The sequence below is a fragment of the Gekko japonicus genome, unplaced genomic scaffold, assembly GCF_001447785.1.
Source record: "Gekko japonicus isolate JY-2015 unplaced genomic scaffold, Gekko_japonicus_V1.1 scaffold773, whole genome shotgun sequence".
NCBI lineage: Eukaryota > Metazoa > Chordata > Lepidosauria > Squamata > Gekkonidae > Gekko > Gekko japonicus.
This window is the reverse complement of record NW_015161427.1, coordinates 403,411-412,104: the sequence shown is the minus strand read 5'-3', so window position 1 is coordinate 412,104 and position 8,694 is coordinate 403,411.

Below are 8,694 nucleotides of genomic sequence, written 5' to 3'. Positions count from 1 at the left end.
CGCCGGGGCCCCCCTCCCCCCCCCCCCCCCCGTTCTCCTGGCGTCGGCGCTGCCGCAGAGGTCCCGGCGAGGCCTGCAGTGTTTGCGCAGCCGGAGCCAGGCAGGCAGCTCTGCTCGCCGGCAGGGCCAAGGCCGGGCGCCGCGGCTGCTGATAAGAAGCGTCAACAGGGGAGGCAAAGGGCAGCGGCCGCCGCGCTACTGAACGCCCGCCCGCCCGGCTACCCACCCGCCCGGCGGCAGACCCCGGAGGGAGCGGGGCCGCGCGCATCCCCCTCGCCTGGCCCCCCGCCGAGCCCCGGGCCTTCCCGCAGCCAGCGCCTAAATGGATCCTTAGTGGTGGACTGCCGAGGGGTCGGCAACAACAGGATCGCCGTGATTCACTCTTAGCGTCCCGCCAGGAGGGAGGGGGGGGCGTAATTAAATCCAAACAAATGGTGACCGTTTCAAATTAGCTTGTTACTCCTGATCGGTCTTTGCATCTGTTAAAACATCTCATGTTGTATGCTAATTTGCTGTTCACTGTCTGCCTATATGTATGGAGTCTTATCTTCCACTTCAATGTATCCCAGGAAGTGTGGGGTGCACACGAAAGCTCATCCCTTCAACAAAACTTGGCTGGTCTTAAGGGTGCCCCTTGGACTGGACTCAGACTTTGTTCTGTTGCTTCAGACCAACACGGCTGCCCCCACCTGGATGTACCACGAATTTTGTTAAGTCCTTAAGCTGCTCCGGGACTCTTGCTCTTTTCTTGCCTGATTGTGGCTGATTGACCTCTGCACAGACCAGCGGGTGGGCAGGGACCAGGCGCGAAGTTCAGGAGGAACAGGAGCCCCAGAGGAGGAGTGCGGCCTTTCCCTCCCTGTCCCCATCACTGAGCCCAGATTTGGGGGGGGGGGCAGGGCCCAGTGTAGCCAGCAGCCTCCGGGTTCCCCATGCTGGTCTCTCCTCAGAGCTTTGGTGCCGTCACGGGGCTTTGGCTGCCTCCTGCCGCTTCTGCTGCTGGTGGTCATTGCCCTCTGGCCCGGTGCAGTGCCAGGGCAGGGGCCTGCGGGCATCACGCTCCCCGGATGGCAGCCGCTGCCTCCCAGTGGGGTTGAGAGTCGCACTGGAGTGGGTTGAATTCCCACTGGCCGAGGGCTGGCTGCATGCCCCGTCCCCGTGCCACCTGGAGCAGAGGCAACTGTTATCTTCTCCTGGAAGCTCTGCCCGGTCTGGGTCCGGAAGGGAGAGCTTCCCTTTCAGTGCTCTCTCCTATGGTTGGCGCTGAACCATACGTGGCCCAGGCCACGGGCCCATGCACCCACGCTGCAGCACAGAGCTCCGTGCAGCTCCAGGCAGAGGCCCCCCCTCCTGTGGGAGAAACTGTCAGGGTGGGACGGGACAGCATAAAGTAGACAAAGTTCACAGAGAGAGAGAAAACAGTCGTAAAACAGTTTTATGTTTTAACAGATGCTGTTCAGTTGGCCTGGCCTCAGGGTGTGGACAAAAGGCTTGGGAGAGAGGCGTCCCACCCTCCGCTGGCCCCGGGAACCCACCTTCCTGCCAGAAGAGGCGTCTCCCTCCCTGCCTCCTGGAGCAGAGACACGAGACCACCGTCCTGCTGCGGTGCCCTGGTTCAAAAAGGCAGCTTTCAGCCTCTTGGCACATTCTGGTTTGGTTCTGAGACAAAACACCTGAAAGAGTGGCAGGTATTTATGGACAAACTAGGTTATCTGGACCGTTTTCTGTCCGGCCTCTGACCTACTTATGGCACAGAAATGCCCTTTAGCTCCCTGGTGGACAATCTGTGTTGGTCAACTCAAGTCACATTGGTTCTTACCCTCCACAAACACACATTCCTTCCCCCCCACCCCCCACCGCTCATCATGTTGGCAAGAGCCTCTTCTTCCGGCCTCCAGGCAGAGAGGCGCCACTGCCTGAGTCTCCTGGCCGGAGCCTCTCCTGATTCTGGCTTGTTTCTTCTGAAGGCGCCGTAGACGGATAGGGCATCACGCCCTCCCGTGGCCGGTGGCCCAGTTTCCTTTACAGTGAGCCCCTGCCAACATCTGGGAGAGCCAGCCGTGCACCCCCATGCCCACGGAGGTGGTCCATTCTGCGGCAAGTCCCGAGAAAACGTCCTGCTTTGGTGCCACGGACTGTGCCGCAAAGGGGCACGGCACGGCTGGAGTGCTGGTGCCCGCCTTTGTGCGTGTGTCTAGTGGCCTTTTCATTGCAGGCGGTGGTATCCTTTAGCAAAGAACACTCTGCCACTTGTAGATTGCCCACCACTCTGCTCGTCCTCTCTTCTCCACAGCTGAACAGGCCTCCTTGCAGGGGGATAACAGCTCACTTAAGAATGGGACCGGGCCCCCAATGTTCCCTCTAAGCTGTTGTCTTGTGAGCAAAAATCCTACTTTGTGAGCTACTGGCATTAAAGTTGTGAGCGAGAGATTCGGCTACTGCATAAATTAGTTTGCCCTGGAGCCCTCCTTCCTGATCTAAGACAAAAATGTCTGAGCCGGAGGCTCAAAAACCATGAGCTAGCTCACACTAACTCAGCTTAGAGGGAACACTGGACCGGGGTAGCCCAGGCAAGCCCAATCTCGGAAGCTAAGCAGGGTTGACGCCGGCAAGTACTTGGATGGGAGACCTTCTTGGAATACCAGCCACCAGGAGGCAGGGGCAGGCCTTATTCAGCCACCTTTCTGAATATCCTCCAGGCCCCCAGCAGGGGTCACTCAGTCACCAGAGGTTGCCGTGACTTCCAGGTGTGCGCGTGCGCACACACGCACACACACCCAAAAAATACCAAAGAAAAAGTAGGGGACGGGGTCCTTTAAGTGGTGGTGGAGCTGCTGTGGTTTTCAAGCTTCCCCAGAAGACTGGCCTCAGGTTCGTATCCGGGATAGAAGAGAGGCCCCTCCACACTTTCCATAGAAGGTTTGGAAAAGGAGGCTCTTTCTGTTGCATGTGGCAGGACAAATTGCAAATACCATTTTTCTGACCCAAATCTATGTGGGACCTGAGGCATGTGGGGTTTTTTTTGGGGGGGGGGGGTTTAAAACTGGGCACGGCTTTGGGACCTGGACTTCACTGGCGACAAAGGACAGCCTTCTCTGGTCTCCACCACATAACCCAAAGGTTGATTATAATGCATGGAATTCACTGCCACAGGAGGAGGTGGTGGTGGCGGCTAGAAGCCTGGATGGCTTCAAGAGGGAATTAGATAAGCATATGGAGCAGAGGTCCATTGGTGGCTATGAGCCACATGGTATAGATAGGAACTCTCGGTCTGGGACAAGTGATGCTCTGTATTCTTGGGGGTTTTTGGGGGGGGGCAGTGAGGGGCTTCTAGTGTCCTGGCCCCACTGCTGGACCTCCTGATGGCACCTGGTATTTGTGGCCCCTGTGTGACACAGAGTGTTGGACTGGATGGGCCACTGGCCTGATCCAACATTGGCTTCTCTTAGGTTCTTATAGGAACTCTCGGTCTGGGGCAAGGGATGCTCTGTCTTCTTGGGGGGGGGGGGGCTTCTAGTGTCCTGGCCCCACTGGTGGACCTCCTGAGGACACCTGGTACTTTTGGCCGCTGTGTGACATTGTGTTGGACTGGATGGGCCGCTGGCCTGATCCAACGTTGGCTTCTCTTATGTTCTTATTCTCTGTTTCCAATCCGGCACCTATTTCTTGGGATTCGCCTGGAGTCCCACTTAATCAGTTTGGTGTCGTGGTGAAGTGCACGGACTCTAATCTGGGAGAACCAGGTTTGAGTCCCCACTCCTCCACTTGCAGCTGCTGGGTGACCTTGGGCAAGCTGTAGTTTTGATAAGAGCTGTTCTTGAAAAAGGGCACTTTCTGTCAAGAGCTCTCTCAGCTCCACCTACCTCACAGGGTGTCTGTTGTGGGGAGGGGAAGGGAAAGGAGTTTGTGAGCCGCTCTGAGACTCCTTTGGGTAGTGAAGGGCTAGGGGCATAAATCCAATCTCCTCCTCCTCCTCCTCCTCCTTCCTGGAAGACTCAGCAAAGATGCTGTAGGCTTCCATCCATGGCCAGCTGAAGATCCTAGACAGACTGGTACTATTTATTATAGATTTTTAAAATAAAGTACATTTCAGCAAGGGCACCAGTCTCTAAAAGGTCGTTCCAGCCCCGTTCAGTCCAAAAGACACAGTGTGGAAATGGTGGCTGTTCCAGGGAGGGGCCAACGGTTTCTGCTTCTCCTGCACTGTTGAAAAAGAGGGTGGTGCAGGTTGTGATCGCTCACTTAGCTGCTCTTGTTGTGGTTATGACAGGTGCTTGCTGATGTAGCGTGTAATTTCCTCTTCTGCTTACAGATGCAGGCCTCCTGGATGGCAAAATATGATAACATCTGCGTCTTTCAGCAAGATTCCTAGTAAAGGAGAAGAGTCGCTTTTTAAGGAGTCTCAGAGCGGCTTACGAGCTCCTTCCCACCCTTCCTCTCTCCACAACAGACACCCTGTGAGGCAGGTGGGGCTGAGAAAGTTCTGAGAGAACTGGGACTGGCCCAAGGTCACCCAGCTGGCTGCACGTGGAAGAGGAGGAGGAGTCGGGAATCAAACCCGGCTCTCCAGATTAGAGTCCACCACTCTTAGCCACGACACCACAGCTGGCTCTCAATGTACCTTGAGCTGATCCATCACATCAGAGCCCAGGTCCCGATTCAAGAATACCGTCCTGAACAGTTCTGTTTTTCGCACTCTGTGAAATGGAGAAATGTGGGGCCCTTCCGAACAGCCTCAGGGCAGACTGTTCCCTCCTGTGGGGGCCACCACAGAGGATTGCTCGGTGGCACCTTCAGAAGGCTGGATATTGTAACTCTGCATGCAAGAGGATCTGGAAGGGAAAGGGTTAAGAGAATTCTCTCACTGGGTAAACTTGGCACTCCCCCGCGCCCCCCCCCCCCAGTTGGTTAAGATCCTAAGCCTCCTTGGCCCTGGGCTTGGAGATGCAGCGAGTTAATCTTTTTGAAGTTAATCTGTTCACAACAAGTTAACCGATGTTCCTACATGAATATGTCATGTAAGATCTGCTTCTATTTATGTAAGGAAAATTTCTCTTGTTACCATTGGAGTCAGATCATCTTTGCCATCTGTTTGAGCAGCATTTTCCCCTTAACTGGGAAACGATCAGGGATACGGCGTAAGGCTTCTGTGGTTCCAAAGCAAATGATATTTTTTACACATTTAACCCAATACATATTAGGACTCGAGGTGGTCCGCCAGGTAGCTGGGTTCAGTGCCATTAGGGGCTTTGTAGGTGAGGCTCAGAACCTTGAATTGAGCCCGGAAACTGACTGACTAACCAGTGGTGTGCCTGTCGAGTGGGATTCATATTATTATTTATGTTACTTAGAGTCCACCTTTCTCACATGGACTCAAGGCAGATTACATGGAATGAATCGATATAATCTACAAAACGGGTCATTCAATAAGCAATGAAATAGGACTAGGAGTGTAGAAGTTTACACCCAACCAGAAATCTAAAAAAGCAGAACTGAAGTGAAGCATGGGGGAGGGGGGGCTCCTGGGCCTTTCCTGGGGGTGCGGCTGGTTTTGATAAGGCGCTCCGTTGCCAGCCCAGGGGGTGTCCAAGAGACAGTGACCGCGCTGCCCATTTGCCCTCTTTGGGTCTGGAGAGAGAGAGCTTTCCTTTGGAGGCGTCTTAGACCACACTCCTGGGGACGCTAAAGTTCAGGGACTGGGACTCTGGATGTGTTTGGCACAGGAGGGCGACACGGATCGGGGCTGCAGTGCTGGGGAAGGGTGAACTGTCCCCGCCATTGTTTTCCTGATGGAAAAATCCTCCCCCCCCCCCCCGAGGGTAGCAGTTGGTCCATGAGGAAGGTAGAGTGGGAAATCCCCTGTTGCCAAACCATGCGCTTTGTCCCCAGGGAAGACTAAATCAGGTGCCCGCCTGCCCACCAGGTTGGTGTCATGGTTCAGTGCGCAGGGGACTCTAGTCTGGGAGAGCCGGGTTTGATTCCCCACTCCTCCCCCACTTGCGCCTGGCTGGATGACCTTGGGCAAGCCATGGTTCTGATAAGAGCTGTCCTTGAAAAAGAGCAGTCTCTGTCAAGAGTTCTCTCAGCCCCACCTACTTCACAGGGTGTCTGTTGTGGGGAGGGGAAGGGGAAGGAGTTTGTGAGCCGCTCTGAGACACCTTCGGGTGGTGAAGGGCGGAGTATAAATCCAATCTCCTCCTCCTCCTCTTCTTCCTCTTCTTGCTGCTGCTGCTTCCCAAGAGAGGTGGGCCTTTGCCTCTGCCCGTCTCACATCCCCTCCACCCCAGCAGCAGCTACAGACCCTTTTCCCCGTCCGCATTCCAGGGGAGGGTCTGGACAGGGCCGCCAAGTGACTTGCTGCCGAAGCCTTCGCAGTGTTCCAGCGCCAGGCTGGGCTGCCCCTTCCTGTCACCGCAAAGGTATGTTGGGGGCCCCCCTCCCCTCCCCAGCCCTGCCAAGCTGGGCTCTCTGGCCAGTGCTGGGAGGATTCCAGTCTGGGTGGGGGGGCTGGGGAGGGGGTTGCCCAAGGATCCACCGGCGCCTGTCCGGAGCCCCCTCCACTCCCTGCTGGTGAGACTGGCCCATTCTGCTGGGCTGTTCCTCTGGCCCCCCGCCCCCCATCAGGCATCCCTGTCCAGTGACCCGGTTTCCTTGACCTCCGCAGGCCCGGGCCATTCTCTCCTGCTCCCGTTGCCATGGCAAAAGAAGGGTCCCTCACGAATAGCAGGTTGCTGTGGTAACCCTTGGATGGCTGCCTGTCCCTGGACTCTGTGGCGGGCTCTCCTCTCCCCTCTCCACCCCAGAGAACAGGCATGGGGGGGGGGGGAGACAGAAGGGCCAGCCTTGGTTCCTCTCTGCCTCTGTGCAGGTGGTTGTTGCTTCTCCAAGCAGGGAAGCTGAAGCTGAGCAGGGGTGAGAATAAAGTCTGAGGTGAGAATTGGGGGAGGCCCTCTGGACCTGATCCACCGGGCCATGGGGGGCTTGCTGAGCTGCCCTCTCCGTCTCTCTCGGGAGCTGAAGCAGAACTGCCAGCAGCCCCCCCACCCACCCCAGAAAGGGAGGGCATGGAAGCCCACCGGTTGCACAACTGGGCATTTGCACGGCCCTTTCCGTAGCTTTCCCGTTGGTCTGGGCTTTGATCTGTTCCTTGGCCTCCCGTGTACTTATTAGGCACGTCGATGGATAAGGCCTGCTGAGGGAGAAGCAGCAGCGTGGCTTCTGCAAAGGGAAGTCCAGCTTCACCAACCTATGTGGGTCCTTGGAGGAGGTTATCAAGCATGTGGGTAGGGGTGATCCAGTAGACATCGTATACTTGGAATTCCAAGTTTTTGACAAGGTGCCTCACCAAAGACTCTAGCAGTCATGGGACAGGAGTCCTCTTATGGTTTAAAAGTTGGTTAATTGACAGGAAGCCTAGAGGAAGAATAAATGAAGTGAGCAGCGAAGGCCCCGCAAGGATCAGGTATTGGGACCATCATGATTTAATTTCTTCATGAATTATCTGGAATTGGGGGCGAGCAGCGTAGCAGGCAAGTTTGCAGGTTATACCAAACTGGTGAGAAGCCCGTAGGGTTAGGAGGAGTTCTTGGAGGATCTCTCTGAATCGGGTGGGCAACAGCGCGGCAGATGAAGTTCAGCGTGGGAAGGTGTAAGGTGATGTACGCTGGAAGGCAATGCCCGAACTGTTTGACAGTGGGAGGGAAAGGGTTCTTGGCGTTGTAGCGGGCAGCACCACGAAAATGTCAATCCAGCATGCAGCTCTGGTGAAAAGTGCAAACTGCATGCTGGGGGATTATTAGGAAAGGGCCTGAAAACGGAACAGCCGATATTGTAATGCTCTTGAACAGACAGATGACGCAATTTCATTTGGAACACTGAGTGCAATTCTGGTCTTTCCACCAACAATGCTCTAGAGGTCACCCTTACCATCTTAAGTGCCTTCCACTCCTCCGTAAAGCTGGGATGCAGGGCCCTGTCTGAGGAGCGGAGAGGGATGCAGGGAGTACCTCCACAACTTTTCCTCACCTCTCATTCCGAGCGCCTGCCGGGGCCATCCTGGTTCTCAAGATCCACAAGGGCGTTCTGGAATCCCTTCGGATGTGTTGACTCCTCAGCTGGACTCATCTTTTAATCTGGTTCCTTTCCTTGCAAACGGGGAGACAGGATACTACCAGCTGCGCCTTTCCTACGTGGGTCTCCAACCTGGTTGAGCTGGGGGCACTTTAATTTTGACAGAACTAGGTGGGACCTTGCCACAAAACGACGACCGCTGGGGGTGGGGGGCTGTGGCCGAAATATTGGGGAGGTTTCCGGAAGTGGCAGTTTCCAAACAGGTGGCCTCTGCGGACAGGTGCGTGGTGCCTCCTGGGCCCTCCTCTTGAAACACCTGCAGCCTCGGTGGGGTGGAGGGGAGACGGCCCCGGCTCTTTGCTCTGGGGGCAAACTGAGGAAGCGGGCGCCCTGTTGAGGACCCACCGCTTTAGCGGGTCACGAGGAGACCACTACAGGGCCCTCTTGTTTCCAGCCCCGTCAGATCATGAGGAACCAGCCTTCGTGGACAAACGCAGATCCAGCCTATGATCATTTTCACGTTGGAGGAGGAGGAGGAGACTGCCAGCAATGTTCCCTCTAAGCTGTGGAGCCTTGTGAGCAAAAATTCTACTTTGTGAGCTACCGACATTAAAGTTCTGAGCA